The following is a 23,753-nucleotide window of genomic DNA, read 5'->3' on the forward strand; positions in this document are numbered from 1 at the left end:
GGGAGAACATCCCCTTCATTACTACATTCCCTGCTCAGGGATTGCATTTACAGAACCAGAACAGCTCTTCTGAAAATGCCTGAGAAGTATGATTTGTGGAAGTGGTGAATATATTACTAACTTTCTTTAAGTAGCTGAACACTAGAGCAATTTGAAACATCTTTTATTAAGCTGTAGAAAGCCGTATATGTTCCTCAGCGCCTGCTTGCATCCTCGGCCTCCAGATTGTGCACTGCCAGCTGGGTGGCAATTCTGCACACTCTGCCCACCTGCCCCTGCCTCGTATGAGGCCTACAATCAGGGAAAGCAGCTAAACATTGTGGTTATTAGTCACTATTCTCCTCTTCTTGTGAGTCATTAACATCAATTACTAACCACTGCATTGTCAATTAGGACTATCACTTGCTGCTGTTCACTGCTAATGTGCTAATTGTCATCAATTTACTGCTTCAATTATGTGGTCATATACTTGCCTCGAGGTACGCTGATTTGATATAAGGATCTTGAGGAGAAACATGCTTTCTCAATAGTTCTAGTGAAGGAAAAGAAAATGGGGGTGAGTCTGAATACATTGTATTTACTTGCAGTATGGTCCTGGTGAAAAATCTTTCTAATGGTCAAATGATGATAAAGAAAAAAAAGTATGTTTAAACTAGGTATTTTATAGGATTCTAGTTCTTTCTTGATCCTCATACAGATATTATTATGAAGTTTCACCTACAATAGATTCATAGATCTTGTTCACTCTGTATTCATGTATATATTTTACCTAACTACATCTGATTGCTTACTGCATGTTGTACGCTTTAATCCATGTTGAATTATTAATCTGCTGCCTACTCCACCCCAGCATACAAAAGGGAAGATGTCTGGTGTCATTGAAGCACAGTCTGTTGTGTTCCCTTCAAGGAGCAGAAGCAAACTTTAGGATTCAGCAGTATGTCAAATTCTTACTACAAACATAGCTAAGTTACCTCTGACAGATTTTAAATAATTTGTTTTTGATGTGTTTTATCTGACACTAAGATGCCCAGAAAATAGTAGACCAAGTCCACTAGCAGGAATCAAATCAGACAACATTCTAAAAAAAGCTCAATGTCTATCCCAACTGTATCTTTCACTCCTTAGGCAAATAACCTTGTAGGGTGCATGAAACAGTTTAAATTCTTTTTATATGTTTCTCAGCAATATACAGAAACAAAGAGAAATGGGCTCATCTGTAGCAAGGGTCTACTGAAAAATGTCTCTTTTTCCCATCAAAGGCATACTGATATTTTTTTTTTTAGCTAGGTGTAATAATATTTTGACAGACACCTGATTTCCATGGGCAATACTTATTCATGACTGGGCAGGGGGAGGAAATCCTCATCTACATCATTTCAGCAATGAGGTGATTCTCATAAACCTTTTGCAGGCAGAGATTGGGCTGTGAGCGTCTCCCAGCTGTGACTTCCCCTTGCTGCTGGGCACAGAGGAAATCCATCAGGTGGCCAGGTAAGCTCCAAAAGAGCAGGTGCCAGGGCGGGCTGGGAGGGAGGGACACCAAATGCAGATCTGTTGAGACAGCTACCAGCTGAAATATTTAAATAAAAAAAAAAAAAGCCCTGGAGACAAGCATCTTCTATGTAGTTGTGTTACTGAGGTTAGTGCTTCTCTTGATTTTTTCCACTGTGTGGGTTTTGGAGAGACTTATGGCAATTTGTTGTTAAGTAACAGTGCTTACTAGTTGTGGAAAACCTGTTGTCTTATATCTTTGGCATTACTAGTAAGTGTTTTGGTGCAACCTGCTCTTGCAGTATGTATTTTTCTCTGTGTGCGCAGAAAGTTTTGGTACATCTGTCTGTAAGGTGTTAGCTTGTGTCTACTTGAGCAATTTCCTGCTTGTGTTTCCAAACTTTGTGCAACCTTGTATTTTTATATAAGAAGGTGCTAGGATTTGGAGATATATATATATATTTAACTTCTAATAGTCTTTTACAACTTATTTTCTTCATACATTACTTGGACAAGGCAATGTGGAAAAAATGGCTCCTGGTGCCTTATGCTTTTCCAAGTCATTCTATTTTATCTTAACACTCAAAGAAAAACCTGCAAACAAGACAATTTCTTCCAAAACCCTCTTCTTACAGTTGTCCTGTGAGCCCTTTGACAGTGAATACTAGCTCACTGCCTACTCTTTCACATAACAATTTAAAGCTACTAAAAACATCTACGTAAACTGGGAAGCTATTGGCTTCCCAAACCTTTCTTAAATCTGGGTGGGTGCTTTGGTGTGTATATCACTGGGAATTTCTGCAAATGTGCTATAAAAATAATCCAGCAGCCTTCAGGAGGACCAGGAGATAAGCATAAAGTTTATGAAGACTCAAAGTCTTTTCAGTTAATTGTTTGGAGTGCTGAAGAAAATGAAACTATGTCAACTATGGGGATGCTTCTTCAGTTTCTTGATGGTGGATGTTTGGTACCTGGGCTCAATACCACTGTGTGTGTTAATCGCATATAAAATGTCTATTACGACAGACGTGACAGGGCTTAGTGCTTGCTGTGCCACAGGATGAGGCAGTGATGCAATGTCCCTGAAAACTGAGAGCACCTTGTGGAGTGTTGGTGCATGTATGCATGGGAGTTGGAGCTGGGCAAGGCAGATGGATGCATTTTAATGTGACAAGTCTAAAGAATAATGGTCTTCCCCTGACCTCGCTCTCCCAGCTGTAAACTCCTACTTCAAATGTAAAAGGCTAGAGTTAAAATTAAAGATCTTTTCCTCTCTGTTCCGTTTGTTGTAGGTACCCACCTGAATCTCAATTAACATGTTGATTTATTTTAACTGTAACTATAAAAGTAGCAATCCCCTTTTATTAATGATAGGGAAGGGGAGAAATAAACAGCCCATAAATTACGTTAGCATCAGATCAGATGTTAGCTGAAACTGTTGGGCAACAAAGGTAAAGGAAAGGAAAAGTCTGGTAAAGTGGTTAATAAGTAACTTGAAATTAGAGGTCACTTTTGAGATGTGCTAGTGCTGTCTTTGCTAGGGTGCAAAAGCAAAGGGCAGTGCAAGTCGCTCTGTCCCACCACCTTCCACCTCCTCTTCACAACCCACTGACAGATGGAACAGCAGAGTTATGCAAGCATCTATATGGGGCTGGCCAAGGTGAAAAATAATCTGGGATTTCTGATTAAACCCCAATATTTTTTAATTCCACAATAAATTAAACAGTCTGTCAGGTTTGATCCAAGCACAAATATTTTAATGTCTTTTTAAAGAGAATAATAAAGAAGAAATTGCATAAGTATGAGGACTTTGAGTAAAAACTTTTATTTTTTTCTCATATAACTTTCACTATTCCTAGAAATTATCTGAATCACTTTTTTATTTTTTCCTTTGAAAACTTCTATCTAGTTTTATTATTTAGGTATGTAATACCACAAATACAGATGGCATTTACCCTTGCCTGGTTTCCTCCCAATCTGTTCTCTTTTCTGGGTTAATACCTTCTCCCACTCTGTTGTTCTATTTCAATATAAAGTGCTTAAAAATAAAAAGGCAGATTTCTTTGCTCTTCCTCTATATTTCTTCACATCTTTATTTTGACTTTGTTACCTTTGGCTCACCTCATCTGCCTACATATAGAGCTTTTTATGTCTGTTTGTCAAATTTTCTCTAGTACTTTTCCTCAAACTTTTCATGCCTTCCAACCCAATTTGTTTTAGGTTACAAAATGGTAAAGAACAAACTTGTTAACTGTAAGTTAGAGGGAAGATGGGTAAAAAGTTAAGGAGAAATAAAAACGAGAGAGAGAGAGAGTAAAGTAAAGGGAAGTATGGATTTTAGTTTTGGTTTCTGCCTATAATCATGAAGTGACATCCATTTTCTCTGTTATAATTAAAAGTATTGGATTTGGAGACTTATGCATGAACTGAAAATTGGCAGGGAAATGTCAGTTTGGTGAAACCCAAATCCAGTTGCAAATGTGATACTTGACTGTCCCAGTAACACAGGCACACACATTCATGTCAGACCATGCTGTCATTTGCAAACTTTTTGTCACATTTTGTCACAGCAGGGATCAATATTTGCTACAGTGCTGATGCGGCGGTTCCATATGCTGCCTCCTTTATTAGTGCCTTGCGCAGAGGCTATAGCAAAAATAACACCACAGTGCTACCAGGGGGAGGTTAGTGCTGTGCAGCTCTGAAAACAGATTTGGTCTCCTCTTACGGTGTGTATGTTCACCCTTCTCTTCTGGTAGAAGAGAAAAGGCAACCAGCAGTTACACTGCGGATGATTTAGGGGTATGACAACTTTTTTTTTTTTAGTGGGAGTTGAATTGGTGTTTGGGTGCTTAACACTACTCCAACATTTTTGCAGACTGATTAATCCACAAAAAGCTTGTAATTATCTGAGTGTTCCCCTCTGGACTTCTTAGCATGTGTTGGTGTCTGGCTCGCTCTCTGTAGCATATGCTATCCATTTCCCAAATCTATTACAAACCAATAAAAGATAACTTATGCGGAGTCAGACTGCATGACTATTCTCTTTCATGTGCGGTGTGGTCTTTGTTTATCGTGTCATTTGTTAAACTGCATGGATAAAAATACCATGGCAACACGATGTTATGCTTACAGATAATTAAATGATGTACTGATTACTGAAGAACGTACACTAATTGAAGACACACTTTAGCTCAACAACTTTATCTCTTCCTGCATTATGAAAAGAAAGGAAAAAGAGAGCAGTTGCAATAGTGCAATGATGATACAAGTTTGCTATCTGAGGAAATGTGTGCAAGAAAGCATGTTATGTGCTTCGTGATTGCTACTGGTGTTAGGCAAGTTGATTCAGAAATGGTTCTTTCTGAGAACCCAAAATGAATCACAAATGTTTCCCTTGACCTAATTTTTCATACCTTCATATTTCCAATAAAGGTACCTTTGTGACCAATAAAGAATTTATATTTACCCAGCAGTTGACACAATGCATTTTCTGAAGATGAGATTTGGTGGTTATGGGCATTGGTTTGACTGATAACCATTCACTTAAATTAATGTTGAATCTACAACTGCAGCTACTTTCTTGTATTAAAGCCATTTTGGAATTCAAGATGTTTACATTCTGGTAGAAGTGTTTGTTTTGTTTTTGTTGTGTGTGGTTTTTTTTTCTGACAACAAATGAAGCTTACTCAGTCTTTTCATCACTATAAAAAGATTCTTCTGTCCCTTGAACCACTTCCATGACCTCATGCTGTTTACATTCAGAATTAATCCAGTAAGTATATATCTATTGAATGCTTTCCTTCTCCACATGCCTTGTGCTTCTCAGTAACATGGTTTGGACAGACTTGGCTTCCCAGGCAGCAGCAGAGGCAATTGGACACCTCCAGCTGTGATGAGCTCCTGGGGAGGGCTTTCCTCTTCTGCCTTCTCATCATATTCTGCTTTTTCTCATGCTCCAGGACTGCTGCAGGATTTTCCCATGAGTTGAGGGCATCATTTGAATAGGAGCTTTTGTGGAAATGAGCTAAAACCAGTGTTTGATGTGGTTCTGAATGCAGCCCATCGCTCTCTATTGCAGCAACAGCACACTGTGATACCTGTCGCTCGCATCCTTTTTTTTTCTCATTTTCTTTAAATAAGATATCAGACATGCACAAATAGTCAAAGCTAAAAGTTGGCTACTTTATCTCAAAACACTTTTTGAAGTGATTTCTCTTGGGAGTCATTCTCCTGAGGAATGAGGTTCAGCTCTTCCCAGGCAGAGGAATGAAGTGATCATGGTGCTCTCAAACTAGAAGACAGGATCTCACTATATTAGCTGTTTCCCCTATGTTTTTTTCTTAAATCTTTTCGCAAGTAAACCATTTTGTAACTTTATATTGTATAGTAACCCAATTCTTCTATGGTTTTCACCATTACTTACGAGCTAGATAACTAACTTCTTACCACAAAGCAGACTGACAGTGGTCTTGGGCAATGGACCCTCTGGCCTCTTGACATCCCTTCAAGAGAAATTATTCTGCAAATAATGCACAGAGCAAAGACTGCTTGCTGTGTATACAAACAAGAAAGTGCATTTCCCCTGATGTATTAAAACGATTTGACATCACTTAAGTAACTGGATATGCAGATACGGAAGAATACATGCAGATAGAAAATTAAATCGTATAGATCATGAGCATCTCAGGGTTGATTAAATGGAATGAGAGTGCATTTCCTCTTTCATATGGAAAGAGGCTTAACATTAAAAAAAACCCTAATCTTTTCTAAGATAAAGTTCATTAACACAATGATTATTCATTTGGCTTTTATAATGATATTGCTGCTTAATCACCAGAACATTGCTTCCTGTGCTCTAGGAGAACCAGCAGGAAACATTTTGAAGAGACAGAGCTGGTGCTAATGCTGCAGCAGACAGAATGGAAATCTCAGTGCTTTTCATTTTCAAAGTGGCATCTTATTCCTGCTCAGGTTTCTAAAAACCTACTCGTCAAACAGCATGAGCTTTAAACCCAACATTAAATTTATACAGCAATGAAGCCTCAGGTTTGCTGTTTCTACACAGTTAACATCTAAGTTTCCTCCTGGGTCCATTTCCATTATTTATTATTTTATTTGCCTAGAGTAGCACCCTAGAGGAGCATTGTAATCAGGAACTGAGGTTGTGCTGGGAGAAATACAGTATAGTTGCTTTGGAGTTGGCATGGCCTCTTGAGTTTATAATCCTAATAAACAAGGCAAACAGTAATAGAGGTAGATAAACAAATGCTGGAGGTAGTTGTCTGGTTAATGACTTCCTTATACTGCAGTTTTGATTTTCCCAGTTCCTTCTCCTCCACTGTTTAAACCACATCTCTACAGCTAGCTGTGTGGGTCAGTTTGAACCACCGATGTCAATCCCATGTTCCTTCACCTGCTGAACATATTTATTTGATCTTTCATTTTAATTTTACCTTCGCTTATTTTTTCCATGCTTTGCTATCTTCCTTATCTTCCTTCATCTTTCTCTCCTTCAGGCTTCAACCACTGCTGATGGACCAACTCATACAGGTCCATGGCCATGCCTCTTCCCTTCCTTAAAATATTATAGGGTAAGGCTTAGAAGAACTTAAACTTTTTTCTTCCAGCATGCTTTTCCTTGAAGAAATGGGGGTGGGAGGAAAGGGGGAATAGCTGGGAGATATCTCCCAAGAGAATTTGGAAAGCAAGTGCAGGGATTTTTAGTACTTGATTATGTTGCGAACATAGGACAGAACTGGATTTGCCTGCAGAGAGCCATGCCGCAGCCCATTCTTAATGTGAGTGAATGCACCAGAAGTTATTAAAGGCTTCTATTCACCAGCTGAAACACCAATAGAAATACTAGTTTCTTCTGATGTTCGTGAACACTTTATTTCATAGTTTTACCTTTGTAAGGAAGAGAAGTCTTATGAAGAGCATGATTATTGCTCACAAAAATGTCCATTGGGATAGAGAAAATTGGAAAAATCTGAATAACTCTATCTGCATGCATATTTAAAAGACTGAAATCAAAGGGTCACAGCCCAACCCACAAAGGTTTAGCAAAAGTGTGTACTAACTCTATTGAACAGTCTCTCTGGAGCCCTGGTACGATCTAAACAGGAAGATAGGTTGCCTTCTGCTTGTCCTACTGTAAAAGTGTTTTGTTTGGTTTTTTTTTCTGGCAAGTAACTTCTCATGCCACTGGCTTATTCCCCTGATTAGTACAAATAGTTTATATTGGATTGCTCATTATCTGCGCTGTGCTAACAGAGGAAGTGAGAGACAAAATTGCAGCATATTAAGCTTGTTTCCTTCTCCTTTCTTGAAGAATTTATCAGACATAATATGCACGGGGGGAGGGGGGATTAGGAAGTGGTTTGTTTTGCCTTAAAATTTCTAAAAGAATTCACATTCTGTTTGTGCTATCCACTCTTAATTACAGGCTTTGTCCCTCCATCTTCTTGCTTCCTGGGGATAATTTTATGGCTGTACTCAGTAGGGGCAGTAAGTGCCTTTGTTTCTTGTACCTGCTTATTGCAGCAGTGAGAATGCTGGTTGAAAACAATTAAGGAAAATGTAACAGCACTCTTCTACTCTAATTGGAGCTGTCATAATCCAAATTAGTTCATAAAAATATCCTTGGAAGTGATCTGGTATTAAAGTCCACCAAAAAAAATAATGGTTAATTCTAAAATCAGAACTCCTTATTACAAGTGTGTTCTGTCACAAATGAATCTGAGTATCTGGGAAGATGGGGTGTCACACCTGGACTTAGGAGACCTAAGAGTTCTAGGTCTGCTGCCAACCCTCTCCATAAGGTGGGCCAAATCTTCTGAAGGATTGGTGGCAGTTTTCAATGCCTTGTAGATGTGATGAAATGTGCAGTCCTTCCTCATCTTGTTGCTGTTCTGGGAGTTATGGTGTGGGCTCTGAAGACAGACATTGAGTTGAACGTTGCATTCCAGAGATCGATTTTGACTCAGTTTCTCAGCGATGAATGCATACAGCTCTAGTAACAGCAAGCAGGTTATCTGTGGCTGTAATAAGCAGCTGAAAACTGCGTTCGTAGCATGTGCTCCATTTGAACGGTGATCCAGGCTCTGGACAGCAGGGTCATGAAGACCTCTTAGATCTCCTTACCAATAGGCGCCTAACGCTGAAGCATTCCTGAAGATGTCAAAAAGCAAACGTTTCCTAGGGCTACCAAGGCTCTCTGAGGGTTTGGTCAGTTCCAGGATAAGCAGCAGTTGAGTGAGAGATCAGGGATTGCTATTTTGGATTCCAGATGTATCAACCTTCTAGACCAGCAAAAGGAACATTACAATATTTTTATATTAAGATAGAACAGCTATCTGTGTTTTTTCCTCTCTACAGTCGCACATAAGAAAATTAAAAAGATTTACTACAGGTCATTATTTCTGCATTTCGTTATGTATTTGTTTGAGTTTATAAAAGTGAGAATCACCTGTCATATGCTCTGGGCACTCCTAGCTATTAATTGAAAATGCAGTATGCTGTACAATTAATGCAAACAAAACAAGACTTGAAAAGCTTCGCGGTAAATAAGAAAACCACACGCCTGTCTACAATACTTGAAAAAGCCACTGAAACCATGCAAAAAGGGTTGCTATGAAAAAGGTTGACTTGCATATCAGTAAATGAGATCAGCAGCAAGGTCAGGCTGAAGACATGCACTCTGCTCTGAACACTTGCTTTGGGGCAGGATCACCCATTTCTTCCAATGGGGTGGACCAGGCAGCAGAGAGCGAGGAAGCACTGTAAGAGATCAAAATACAAATGCTCTTCAACTCAAGACAATCCACTATCGGCTTTAATGAGAATCTTGCTCACAGGCAACTTTCTTTCCCCGGACATCTCTTACATAGTTCTTGCAGCATAAATGGCCCCTTATTCTTCAGTTTTAAAGAAAATAAATGATGCTTTCAGCCCAGCCCTTTTCATTCCCTGTGACTGATATCAGAAAAGCAATGGTGCTGGTTATGTCTATGTAGATACAGTCTTGCAGTGCAGATATGTTATTTAAATTACAATGCTGGGAATACATTTGTGTCAGTAGCTTTCCATCTCCTCTACCACATATTAAAGTTATGATCAGAAGAAAGTACTCTTTCATGAGTACCGCTGTATTTTCTTCTTTTCACAAGTCAGTTTGTTACATCTGAAGAGCTTACTCATGCATTCCCATCCAGTTCATTTTTATTACAGCTATGTGTTTGTTATAGATAAGCACCAAGGATGCAGCTGAAAACTGGGCTCCTTCCAGGTTCCATGTATTTTCCCAGGTTTTAATCATTACGTAACACTGTGCTATGACACAAGCTCCCTCTTTCTGAAATAAAATTGCCAAAGTGGGTTTATCGAATTCTTCAAGGGTACAAAGTTCAGATAAGAAAAGATGAGATGATCAAAAATGTCAGAACTATTTAAGTTTCTCAAAGTATAAAAGGTCTGGATTTTTTTCTTAAATTTTCTTTCCTTTTTCTTGTTTCCTGATTTCTCAAGTCCTTAATATTTGGGGAATGGGTTTTTGTGGGGTTTTTTGTTTGTTTTTTTTTTTTTATAGGCTGTTCTTTTTCATCACTTTTTAACAAGGAGAAACTGCTGGTTGTATTACAGTGACTCTGTAGAGGATAGCCGGTGGTCGCTTTTCAGTCATTGGAAGTGGGCACCTGTCCTTGAAGGCAGCTGCTAACTATAATACTTTAAAAGAGTGACAGTCTTATACAAGTCTTATACAATTATTGTAGAATGCAAGCCCTTTTGGGCCAAGAAGCTGCTATCTAATGAGTGGCTTTAGAGAAGACAGGGTCAGATTTCTTCCCTTAGAGGCATACCACCAAAGGAAGCAAAGGGGAGCAGACAAAAGTTGCAGCAAGGGAAATTCTCATTAAATATTGGGGGGTAGGGGTGTCACTCTGATAATCAGCTACTGAAACAGGTTGTCCAGAGAGGCTATGAAAACTGTGACTGAAAATAATCAAAATTCATACCACTTTACTCCTGGCCAAAATGAATCCAGTTTCAGGTTTGGCCCTTCTCTGAGTGCCAGGGTTGGCGAAGATGACCTCCAGATGTCCCTTTATGTCCCTTTCAACCTAAATTGTTCTGCAGTTGAAACATCTTTTTCATTTCTTGCCATGTGAAGGAAATGTTTAGCATCCAGAGAAGACAGTATCAGCAATTTAAAACTTTTTTCTCCCCTGTATTTTTTTTGGTCATTATATAGTCATTATTCGAGATTCATCATGTTTTGTTGCCATGGGAAACAGTCATTGTAATAATTTTCAGAAAGAATCTGCACAATTCTGGATGCTTAATACTCCACCCAGGAAAAGAATAAATAAAGCTATTCTTCTGTCCTAAGTATTTCACTGCTAATCTTGCTAAATTTCACCCACGTGCAATTAAGCGTTCAAATGCTAACATTTACCATTCTTTATTTCAAATAATTTTTGAATAATTTTTGAGGTGCTACAATATGTGTCAAGGATAGTACAAGGAATTATGGTATTTTATAAATAGGTTACAGATAGTAACTCAAAGAACAGTTGTTCAATATTTTCCTCATGATAATTAACTTGGATTATGCCTTATACTGTTTTATGGGATGGTATGTCTGATATATCAGAGCAATGAAAGAAATACTCAAATGCTAGGAAATGCTTTTAAAAAAGAAGAAGAAAGAAACAACAAAAAAAGATGGTTTGTGGTGATGTTCTCTAAGGCTAGGACTGATTTCTAGTGCTTAGTGTTACAGGCAAATATCTCACGTAGTACCATCTGATGGTCCAGACAGAAAATATCCTGTGGTTTGGAAATCAGCATTTCTCTAGATACAGCTCTTGAAAATTCTGCAGTACTAGAGGATTAGATGCATTGATTGCATTTATTTGACTGATAGGGACCAACAAGGTAACAAGAAAAAGAAATTATCCTGACCATGTCTGCAGTATTTGCACTTCACAAAGATATGACTTTCCATCCCCTTCAGTAAGTTGTTAAAATTTAAATGCTGTCATTCTTTATATATCTTTTTTTTTTAATATCCTAAATAGCAAAGGAGTGGTTGTTCTCATTACTCATATAAATGCCTGATCTTTACAGGAATCCTACTGCCTCCTTGCACAGAACTCATTAACTGAAAAGAATAGATGTAACATGTTTGACATTTTCAAACAAAAAAAAATAAGACTTTTAATCCAGCTGATGTGGACAACGTTGCTGTTGCTGCCATTTATAGATTCAGAAATGAGCAGCGCATCCAGCAGTGATGAGTGATGGCTAAAATGGCAGATTGTGTGACAGACTTCAAAGCAGAGAGGAATTCTTTGAATGTGATATCCTTGATAATTTAACACTTATAACTCTGACTTTTATAAGTGTAATATGGCTGAGTGGAAGGCCAAGAAATGTATATACGTTAATATTGTTGTTGTTGCTGTTGTGCTCATTTTATCTAGGACAGCACTAAACTTTGTCTCTCTTCCCAACTCCTGCTCTATTTTTATTCCACATCCTCTTCTTCGAATCACAGAATCAGTAAGGATGGAAAAGACCTCCAAGATCGTCTGGTCCAACCATCCCCCTACCACCAATTCTTCATTGTCTTTCTTCAGTCTAAGAAGAGGAGAAAAAGGCAGGTAGATGGCAGGGAAAGGAAAATTATCCTGGAATATCTATGATTTTATTGGAACAATAGAGATGCAAGATATCTATATTTCAGACTTTAACCATGTCATAATAGTGATGAAATCAATAACTACTGGTGCGGGCTGGTCACATGGTAGGAAATGCTGCATCTTATATTTGAGGTGTTGTGTCATGGTATTTTTTCTACCACTTCTGTTTGTATCAGTCATCAAAGGTTTAGTTTCTAGTTACAGAGCTAGAAGGGATATAACTGGTCTTTCTCCATCGAACCTGCACAGCACTCGTGTGGCAGTTCCTATCACCGCTGCTACACTCTGAGCTTTCCTCTGCAGCTAGGTGTCAAGCAAGATGACTGCAAAGAGTATCTGAGATTACTCCTTGCTATTCATGAATTATTCAGTGGTAAATTGGCTGAAAAAAATAGGTAGAAATAATTATCAAATTAGAAGTTAATAAAACCTTGAAGCTGCTTACCCAGAAGTCAGTAACCATCGATATACACCGTTTAAGTGGTTTAAATACATAGCACTGTTAATTAATAATGCAAATTCATAAAGAAGAAAAATATGGTACAGTTATACAGGGAGAATATTGTCTTTTTTCCTGCAGATAAGAGATTTCTAGAAATAAAAATTTAAGAAAAAAAATGAAGCTATTCAGTTTCGTAAAGTTATTATACGGACTTTTGTATATAGAGCTGTGAGCAGAGTTTTTGGATTAGCAAGGAAGACTAATTAAAGCTCCTCCAGAGTAGCGCTGGCACAGCATCTTGGCCGGGCTCTTGAAGCGATGCACCAACAGAAGTCCTGACCTCCACAAACCTGTAAGGGGCCAATCTGGGGAGGGAGAGTCTGTGAAATGAAGAGTAGTAATAGTTTTTTTTTTTGATACTGCTTCTTCAGGTGTCCTTGTGGCTCAGGTACAGTTGCCTGGATTCACAAGATGGTGGTTAAGGATCTGAGGCAAGCGCTCGCTGTCATAAAATGTGGAACTGATGTCTCTGCAGATATGACTGCAAATTCATGTAACTCTTAAATTCTCACCTAAGCTTTGTATGAGATTTCAGATAGGACCAGGGTGATACTACAAATCTAGCTGCTGGCTTTCTGCACTTGAATGCATTTCACTGAGCTTTCCCACAGCAGAAATTAAAACGTCAGAAGAGAACGGTAGAAATAAAGTGAACTTCAAGGCATGAATACTAGATAATCTAATATTCATGATAATGCAGTAATTATCTGATTGTATCTATTAATTCTGGCGTGTTAGATTGCTTCAATCTTTAAATTCTACATAAATTTTTATACGGATTAATTAAAATAAAAGGAACTGTGCTTTATATGCCTTCTTTATTCTTAATCCTTTTTCCCCTTACCTGAGTGTTTCTCTTTCAAGCAAAGGGCTATCATTTATAGTGAATCAGACACCTCCAAAATGGGATGATCTCTTGAGAAATGAGACTTTGCAACAACAAAGAAAAAAAAGAAAATGTTTCATGTCTCACTTTCATCTTCAGAATGGTGACCTTAATAAGTGAGCTCCTGAAAAGAAGAAACACCTGCATCCTGTAATTAAGCATTCAAGACATTGCTGTGATTATCCAGTTCACCTACAGTAGAAAGAATAAAGGAAAAAGCATCCTGTGAATAATATTTGCTACTATTGCTTTAGGGCCATGGGGTTGAGTGTTGGATTTCTCTAGTCCATGTGCAGTATTATTCAAATAATGGACTAGTTTTATACAATCTTGTGTTTGGACTATACGAATGCAAATAAAAACCCATACTCCGGTCATAATTTCCTAGGGAAGCCACTGCAAACTAGAACGGGTATTATGCAAAAACAATACCTAACATTTTAATGAAAATCTTATGTATATTTCAGTGCCTAATGGTTCATTCAGGCCGATTAGTTCATACACAACCTTTCAGAAAAAAATGTAAATCAACCAGAGTAAAGCACTCATTTTCCTATGTTAAACCTCAATTTAAAAAAAAAAAAAAATCCATGAAGGCATGTATACTGTAGTATACATGTAATTGCAACAATTGCTTATAATGTATTTGTTTATGTCACAGCCTGCTAGGTAATTATATACTTTTATTTTCCATCATCGTCACAAATATTTAATAGAATTGCACAGATGAGAGATTATTCTAGTTCTTGGCAACTTAACATTTTTTGAAAGGTACTTACACATTTTATATTTTTGTTTTTACTACCACATAAAACTTTTAGCACTAGCAAAGTGAAATATCTACAAAATAGATATGTAATCTGTGCTCTAATATTTAAATGAAATTCAGTAAACTACTTTCCCTTTCAAAAGTATCATAAGTATCTTTCTGAATACAAGTGAAGTGATACCTGATTAATTTTTATACCCCTGCAGTTGTACAAGTTTTGTGAGCATTAGCAGAAGTACATTGCGTTAGTATCTGTACATATAGCTCCTGGGAAGTAATTGATTGGTCTCTAATTTCAGTATTTTGATGATGCCCACTTCTAATTTACTGTTTTTTTTCTTTTTTATGTTGACACATGATAGAAATGTCGCTGTCTAAAATAGTATTTAGAGCTTATATTGAATAAATAACAGAGCCTCTGTTTGCCAGCTGATGGAAAGCAACGTAAGGAAATGCTGTATCTGTGCCTCTTTTTTCAATTTGGAGCATGCTTGCTCTGTAGTCATTCAAATGGAAAACCATGAAACGGTCATTTTGTGTGAGCTGTTTTGAGTTACATGTCAAAGAGGTAGAGACAAGGGTCCACCTGGATTTTTAACACACATTCCCTTACACCTTAATACAGTAGAAGTTGTATTTGCCATGTTTCAATGCTTGTAGATAAGTAAGGAGGAACCTCATGTAAGCATCATCAATTTTCATTGCAGTTACACTGTTCGCCCGTATTGGAATTTTCCCCATTTATATTACAATTTAGAGATTAAGCATGACAACACCCAAATATATACAATTGAGTAGATGAAGATAAAGATAATAGGATAACATCCAGCAGGAAAGGAGCACGCTGTTGTGATGGGAGCGTCAGGTAGCTTATTCCTTCTTTGTTTGCACATGTCAATACATTCCCTTTCTAACAGCACAACAAAGGAAAGTAGCAGTAACCTTAAATTACTTTTCCGGTCTTTACAGAACATCTTTCTAAAAGCGAAATAAATGGAATCCACTGAGCAGCCAAAAGGAAAAGACCATCTCAACATATTTTTTTCTGCTCAAGACAAAACACGCTAATCCAAACTCAGCCTTCTCTATCATTACTTCTTTGTCTGGCAGAAACCTTAGAGCAGCACTAAGGGAGGGTGGCTGGGCAGCTGCTGGTGAGACGAGAGCAGATTGGGTATCTGGGAAGAAATTGGTTGTGTAGTCGGTGGAAAATGGGAATCTGTTCTTAGCTGCGGGAGATCCTCACTCCAATGTAGCTCAAAACTTTGAAGTCAATGGACTTGCTCTGAACTTCTGCTGGGTAATCATGGTCAAAACAATTTGACCTAAATGCTAAGGAATAAGAGTTGGGTGAGTTGTAGTTTCTTTACAGCAATACAACATTACAGCAGCAGTGGAGGCTGGCAAGCCTGCTCTTTTTCGGTCCAATTAAGAATGACACTATCAGCTTGTTTTGTCGGCTCTGTTGTTTACAGCATTTCAGTAATAGTCAGACTTGTATGAATGGTGCCATGTGTGAAAGTGTAGAAAACAGATTGTTTCTGAATGGATGGACCGGTTTGCCATTCGTTTTCACAGGTCTATTATCTGTATGACTCACTGGCTTTAACTGAAGGAGTTTTGATTCAACCAATACTCTGCAATGTTCATGAGCACCTATCTTCTTTCAAATGCTATCATGAAGTTACATTTTTCATCCAGACATGAGATTCTAGATTACTTTGAAGGGGGGAAAAAAAAAGCTTTCTGTACATTTAAAAGCTTTCACTGGTAACATCTGTCTAAATGTGTAGTTCTGCAGAAAGGCTACTTTTTCTCTATTTCCACTTTCCTATTGCTTTTGAGGCAACTAAATTTGTTTTTCTGTTAGTGCATGCTGGCTTGTCTTTTTATAGATTTTTCAGGGAAACTACGTTGGTGATGATCAAAGAGCCAAGTCCTTGAGCAAGAAGCTTGCCGTAGTTTCTACATAGATGCTTAGGTTCTTCCACTCTTCTCTGGTTGCTAAAGTCCTTTTGTACCAAAATCAGTGTTTTCAATTTTTTAATATCAGTAGACCATCAGGAATTTTCCAAATATAAGACACTTTCATAAAGAATTTAGCCTACTAGAACATTCGCTTTTTTGAGTTGTTTCTTTCATGAACCACAGCCAGAAAACCATCACATGGACTGCTGGGTTGGTCATTTCAGGCAAGTGCTGTGGTAGCTGGAGAGCATAAGGCGTCTTTGTTTTGTAAGAGACCTTTCAAATTCTACTGTTTCACGCTTATATATGACCAGCTGAGAAGCAATGTAGCAAAACATACCCTGATTTATATAACTGCATGAAGTGCAGGCAGCAAGATTCAGTAAAGGCAAATGTGCAGTTGAGCTGCTCAAGCTTACAAGAGCAAATAATTGATTAATAGTAATTAGGAAAAAAATGCCTAGAGCTTCGATGTCTTTTCATTTCTCCTACCTCTAGGTCCATCTGCACATGTATACATTCAATTCCTCATTGCACTGAAGAAAGCAACTCGCAACGTTAACTCCATTAACATTATGACATCTTAATGGTTTAGTTTCCTGCTATCCATGCTGAAGCTGTGGATCACAGAGGTGGCAGTGCTGCGTGACTGCTGTGTTCACAGAAACATGCACCTATAAAGTGAATTTGTTTACAAACTGAGGAGATAAGACTACACAGACACCACAAAGTGAATACGGCCATATGTTTCATTACCAGCCCAGTGCCAGGATGAAGACCATCCATTAGCTTTTTTCTCCTTTAGGAAGTGGTGAATCTGAGTAAGGGTTAGAAGTGAAAAAATGGATCAAAAGAATAGCCCAAGGCCTGGCTAGTTGCTTTGTTTGGAGCAAATGTGTTGGTATGACCTGGGAAGAACTGAATATCTTCCTGTCTGTGCGTGCAGTGCAACTCAGGCTTACCCAAGCAGGGAAGTGGTAACAACAATATTTCTTTAAAGGCCATCAAGGCTAGACTGTAACAGCTCTGGACTTCAAGTATGACAACCATAGTGAACATTCCAAATAATCACTAATAAAATACCCCAAGAGTGAAAACTGCAAAGACCACCTTTGCTGTGACCTCACGTGCTGACAAAAATCCACTTGAGAACCAATGACAAAGATGATAGCTTAAAATTAAAAGGCAAGAAGCCTTCTCATGGCTTCTAATTCTTTACCTAGGGATGAAATCATCACTAAATAGTGTTTACTGGTGCGGATGAAACCTCATGACAGTCAGCTGACAAATGAGGAAAAAAAAATAAATAAAAGCTAATTTACCAAGTCTAAGTTTTCTTGAGAACAAATGTAAAGTGGCAAGGATTATACCTAAAAGCAGTGTAGTGAAGTTGTCCAGCCAGAGTGCAATAAAATAAAGATGAGCTGAGCTGCAGCTGCTTATTTTTGGTAGAGGTTTTTGGGCTTCAGAAGTAGGATCTCAGTCAACAATCAACAATCTTCTGTATAAAAATCAGATTAAATTTATTCAATTAGTAGAGTTTGGCTTGTTTGTGGTGGTTTTGTTTGTTTTGTCAAAGAGTGAGTAAGTAGAGTTTTTCTTTGAAGTCCCCAAGCTATCTTTTAACCTGTACAAATAGAGAAACTAACTAGATATGGGCTTATTTTAATTGTTAACTGACACTTTTAAGAGTGCAAAAAAGACGGCACAAGGGGTATTTCATCTCTTCCAAAAGAAGCATATGCTTTCTTATCCTAAGGCTCAATGTACTTCCACTGGTCAGTTTTGAGAGCAGCCAGGGAAGAAGGATGCATAGTTACAATAATTGCTTTTCGCTGCAATCAGTAACTGAAGCCAGTAGCTGAATATCTTTAACTTTTCATTTTAAGTGCAGATGAAACTATTCCTGCAACCACAGGCACACCTCATATTATTTCTGTAATCTGAACAATACATTTCAGCACTGTCTCCCGCTTTTACAACTGTTTCTTTGAACTCCATTATGAGCAGGACAGAGAGCGCTATCTGTGAAGGCATAATGGCTTTTTGGGCTGGAGAAACTTGCACACTGCATGCTGCCAAGCCATTGCCAGCAGGGATGAGGGACATGTTTGATTTCTTCTCTCTCATCCTTTACATGTGGGATGCCCCACAATAACCTTGCTGATTCCTTTCCACAGCCTCATTTCTCTGTGACTCCCTAACTGGTGGCTTTCTCCAGCCCACCTCAAGGGAAGGCCATCCCATGGCCTTCCTGCTCTCCTCCCAAGCCCATGTCTATCGTCTATGGGGCCTCAGCAAGGTGAGGGCATGGTGTCCATGCAGAAAAAGTTTGTGCAGTTGGGGTCTGTACTTTCAGCTGAGCTGCTGAAGTTGCAAAGCTAGACTTGAAATGGTTGGTGGAGCTCAGATGTGAAATTGGAACACTTGCTCTGGACGCGTTCCTGCAGCCTCGTGCACTGTGAGATACACAGCCAATGTTGGGACTCAGGTGTTAAATCTGAATGTGATAAAATCATAATGTGATTGCTTCCCAGCACGGTTGTGACTGTCATTTCTATCTTGCAAAACTGAGGTATTTATTTATTTTGTTCCTAACAAGATTTTTTTCCTAAATTTAAGCCATTCTTGGTCTTACTGTATACTTCTTCAGCATAATTCTGGCATAACATTTTACCAAAAAAATTTGTCAGAACACCACAAAGATTCAGAAAAAAAAAAAAAAGTAACATTTCAGTGTGTTTTTATTCCAAAGGTATGTAAAGCTTCTTATTTCCCTGTAACTGGATAATTCTGACTGGGTACAAGATGGATTTGATCCTCTCTGTGAGGATTATTTAAAAAGCTCTTTCACAAGGATCTTTTGGTTTTGGAAGGTAACACAGAGACTGGCTCTGTGATCGTTGTAAAGAGGTCCATGCAGAAATATGGATGCTTTCAATTCAGTTGCCCTGAATTTTTCATCTCCTTGCATTGCTTCAGGTGTATGCATGGAAGCCACTTTTCCCACTAGAGCTTTGGTGTCAATGTAATAAGAATTGTGGACGGATCATATATACTTTCTTCATCATTTATTTATGACCAGTTAATTAAGTTATTATGAAGTATCCTTTTTTTCTTATTAGCAGTGAGGTTGCAATTAATTTTCTTATCATCTCCTACATAACCTAGATCTCTGACATACTGTTTCTCTGATAAAACTATTCTTTTTCTAAAAACATCAGGTTATCAGCAAGATATTCTGTGATGACCAATTCATAACTTACCCTAGGAAAACTGCATTGGTAACAAAGCTTCCTTTCTTTGATTTAAATTCAATTCCTCTGGCAATGTACCCAACCAACCTGTTGTATTGCTTTGCAGCTTCTCTATTATGTGTTGAAAGGCCAAAAAAAAAAAAAAAAGCCTAATCTTTTGTTTTCACTTTCCTTTCTCATGTCTCTCTTACCTGTTCTAAATTTCCTTTCAAGGCTTTTTCTCTCAACAATTTTTTCTTCAGTTATTGACACTTATTGCCCTAGTAGTCAAAAAATGCAGTCTCTGGCAGAAGGCTGGCATCTTCACCAACAAAAAGCTGTCTTGGGAATGACAGTCACTACACACAGGCTGTACACAACACTGTAAAGTTTCCTTTTCTGGACTTGTTCACCCCCAAAGCAAAGCATCATCCAGTTGTAGAGATGACCAAAAAAGAAATTTTGAGTTTTTGAAAATAGAAAAGTAGTAGAGTTGACAAGGCACTAAATGTTGTAATGTTTTCTCATTTGGTGCAGCACTTCTCCAGCATTGTCAAGGTAGACTTCTAGGATTTAGGGCTAATATTCAAAGCCCTAGGAGTTTGCTCCTTTCCATTGTACAGTATTTATCCAAAAAGTAAAGACTTCTCTGGATTTTCTAGATCTCTTCTATTCATATACTCCGTTACAGTTTTCTCTTCCAAATAAATGTGACTTCTATTTTAATAGCTAGGGTCAGATTAAGTCATTTATCATCTTACACACTTCTTGGGAAAACCACCATGCTTCTTAAAATATTTGTTTAATACCACAATGAGAGAAGGTTCATAATCCTCAGACCTCAGCTGTGAAATATTAATAATAGAAATCACTTTCAGAGGTGAAAGCTTTAATGCAACAAAGTCTCACAAGAACATCAGAAATCAAAGATTTGGACTCTCCAAAAGTGACACAAATCATCAGCTGCCAGACCAGCTGCCTTGCAGAGGATTCAGTATTCATATGCCTACAGGAAAATAAAAAATATATATATTTTTTGCAAATAGTGTTTAAAAAATTAATATATGTAGGACGAAGCTATTTTCTATTTTCTCATTTGGAAATTCTATCTTGGTTTAAAAGCTACAGTAAAACATGCCAGGCTAACAATCAAACTACCACACACATTTAATTTCATGTAATGCCAATCTGTGTACATGGTTTATTTTTTCCACATTTTTTTCCCCTTCTCAATTCTGAGTAAGAAAGGTAAAACAGGCTTTTGTCTCTGCGTATCTTATGGACATTAAATCCCTGAAGCTGATGGAATCGTTGCTTAATGCTTGACTTTTAAAGTATGATTGTGCTTAATGCTCACCTTGATAAACCACTGTTATCATTGGAAAGATAGATATTTAATAAAAACGCACTTAATACAAATATCTAACACTAAAACACAGGAAATCAGATGGTTTATTAGACAGCAAATATAAAACCTTTTTTTGAGTACAAATGTGTTCACACTAGAATTTACTAAATAAATTTACTGGTAAAATATATTTCTGGATAGTTTTTATAGTTTGCAATTAAACATTTTACAATAGGAATTTTGTTTCCCATTTGATTGGGTTATTTCCCTGCGCTCAGGTACGCTACTTCTTGCTTCATGGTCTCATCCTGTATACTTGGCGCTTACCCGATTACTGCATCACCTCTGGTGTACTGTACCATTGACTCCAAAACCACCAGCATGATCCTGGAGCAGCTCTAAGCTGACTGACATGTAGACCATATTTGCTGAAAGTTCTCCATGGGTCTTCTCCCCTGCAAGTCTCTTACATGGGGGTCAAAATTTAACCCTACACTTACCCAGCCTGTTGGGCTCCCGCAACATCCAAGAAACCTCTCGTGCTGACAGCTGTCCAGCAGCTGACACCATCTTTCTGGTTCATAGCTCATCACTGGTAGAGACATTACCAAAAAGGTGCTTGTTTTTTCAGTGGAGAGGAAAGAAATTGAAAGGTTGCCCTGCAATTCACTTTGTGGTTTGCAGACTGATTGCCTTAATGGCATTCTCATTAAAAGTTCTTGCTGTGAAACACTGTTTTCTTTCTCTTTTGGAATTCTCTGCATTAATAATTAGTAGCTTCTTTTGGACTTTATTTATAGAAAGTATTGCTCTTGTGTCACTTTGTGCTAGACAAGACAGAAGGAAAGCACCACCATAGAAATGCATGCACCAAGCAGCTCTGTTTAACATTCTGCTAGGAACTACAAGGAACTGCCACCTAAAGATGGCCAAAAAAAAAAAAAAAAAAAAAAACCAAACAAACAAACAAAAAAAAAAAAAAACACAAAAAAACACCTCCCCACACTCCCAAGATGTGCTGGCAGGAGAGTGCATAATACCGGCTGTACCTAAGCTTAGGCTGTACCTAAGCAGGAAGGCAAATCTTCCCAGGGCTTTCAGTGGTATGTGGGAAAAGCTCTCTGTCCTCCCTCCATCCCACAAAACTGTAAAAGGCTTCGTTTTCCAGTGTCTGTCTGTCCTCTTTCTTAGGTGTGCGTATGGATGTCCAAATTAAAATCCAGTCCTTCCCTTCATTAGAGCAATGCCTGAGGAGTAACGCACCAGACACTCGAGTTAAGCCCCTGGGAAGCGAGGGGACAGTGGCAGCATGTGTGGTGCTGGCAGCAGCATGGGGAACTTTAATTTTAGATATTGGGAGAAAAAAACACTGAATCACCTGGGGAAATAGGGACTGCAGAAGAAGTAAGGCCTGCAGACACAGCTGCAGCAAGCAGGCCTAGCAGTGAGAGGAGGAGGACAGGCCCATGTGTGTCATTGCCAAGCAATCTGAAAAGGATTCTAGCATTAGCAGAATGGGATTTTCCCCCCCTTTCTATACTGTATCAGAAAGACAGCTGCAATGCAGTCTGCTGTTTGTGTGGGGAAGGTGGTGGTGGTGGTGAGCAGCTCTGGGACTGTTGCTCGTAAGGCAGCGATCCTGTGCAGGCAGTGTGGGGAGGGTGCACCAGGGCAGGGGCACCAATCCTGCACCCAACAAGCATCTTAACAGCATCCTCCCAGTGGGACCAGGGCAAAAATGGGCTGCTTAATAGCCTTTCAAAAGGCCATCATTTGTCCCTTGGAAAATAAAACATTAATCCTACTGCCTGTCTTCCAGACAGAGCATGATATATGTACCACATTGGATCAGGCTTGTAAAGACAAATATAACAAAAAGCCCCGGTGAATCTGATACACTGTACGGTTTTGCTGCTTCTCCCGTCCATCTGCAAGCCTGTCCTGGTTGTTATTTTTCCCCAGGAAACAAATGCTTTTAATTCAGCTCTATAAGAGACAAAGATGCTTCCAGGGCAGCAACCTCTGTGCCTCCCCATAGATACTGTCACACAGAACAAAGAGAAGAAAGAGTTTGATAATAATAATAAGTAATTATAATTAGCACATATTTAGTGCTTTACATTTTCAAAGCACTGTATAAATAGTGGCTAATGAATATTTGGTAAGCAAACATATCTCAAGCTTCTAGAAGGATTATTATAAACTGTGAGGAAAATATTTTAAAATATTTAGCTGACCTTTTCCTCAGTCCTAAATTTGCAATGTCTTTAAGCTTTGCTACACCTGTAACTTAAGCATACCAAGCCATTTTGTATTTGTTACTCCAATGTTATATAAATCCTTATGCCTTTAGTTGGAAGCTATCATTTTGGATGCAGCCATCCCAGACTTAACAAATGCACTGATCCTCCCACGCCATGACCAAGTACCCATGCAGAAGTAAGCCAGTTTCACCCAGATCTGACTGGTTTGTCTGAAACTGATAAAAAAAAATATAAAAAAATCTACAATCTGCTCCACCTGGGCAATTGTGTGGATTCCCACTGGACAAAGATGCTGAGGAGCCATTGAGGACAAGAGGTTCAGTTAGGGGGACCGTCTGCTGGTCAGAATATTTGCAGTTATTTTTCCATAAGTTAGGTAATGCATGTAATTATCAATTCTAGATAATAGAAACCCAGCTAATATCACCATGGACACCAGCTGGTGGTAAACATAGAGTTGAGCCTGCAGAGGTGGTGAAAGTGCTGGTGTGAGCTGCTGTCTACTCCACCGCATCAGTATTTTCAGGAATCCTACCAGCTAAAGTAGAGCAGAAGAACACACATTTCCTTCTCGGCCATC

The 23,753-nt window shown here is 38.4% G+C and overlaps 1 long non-coding RNA gene across 2 annotated transcripts; it reads left to right on the plus strand.

Moving 5' to 3' along the window:
• Positions 1-506: 506 nt before the first annotated feature.
• LOC310880376 lies at positions 507-14,863 on the plus strand. Of its 2 annotated transcripts, none has more exons than XR_014571655.1 (5): positions 507-556; positions 851-937; positions 1,415-1,494; positions 12,056-12,161; positions 13,074-14,863. It is a non-coding gene; the product is annotated as an uncharacterized lncRNA (long non-coding RNA). The 2 variants fall into 2 exon arrangements; XR_014571656.1 differs by having other exon boundaries at positions 12,056-12,157.
• Positions 14,864-23,753: the final 8,890 nt, after the last annotated feature.

Source organism: Anser anser, assembly GCF_964211835.1.
Source record: "Anser anser genome assembly, chromosome: 12".
NCBI lineage: Eukaryota > Metazoa > Chordata > Aves > Anseriformes > Anatidae > Anser > Anser anser.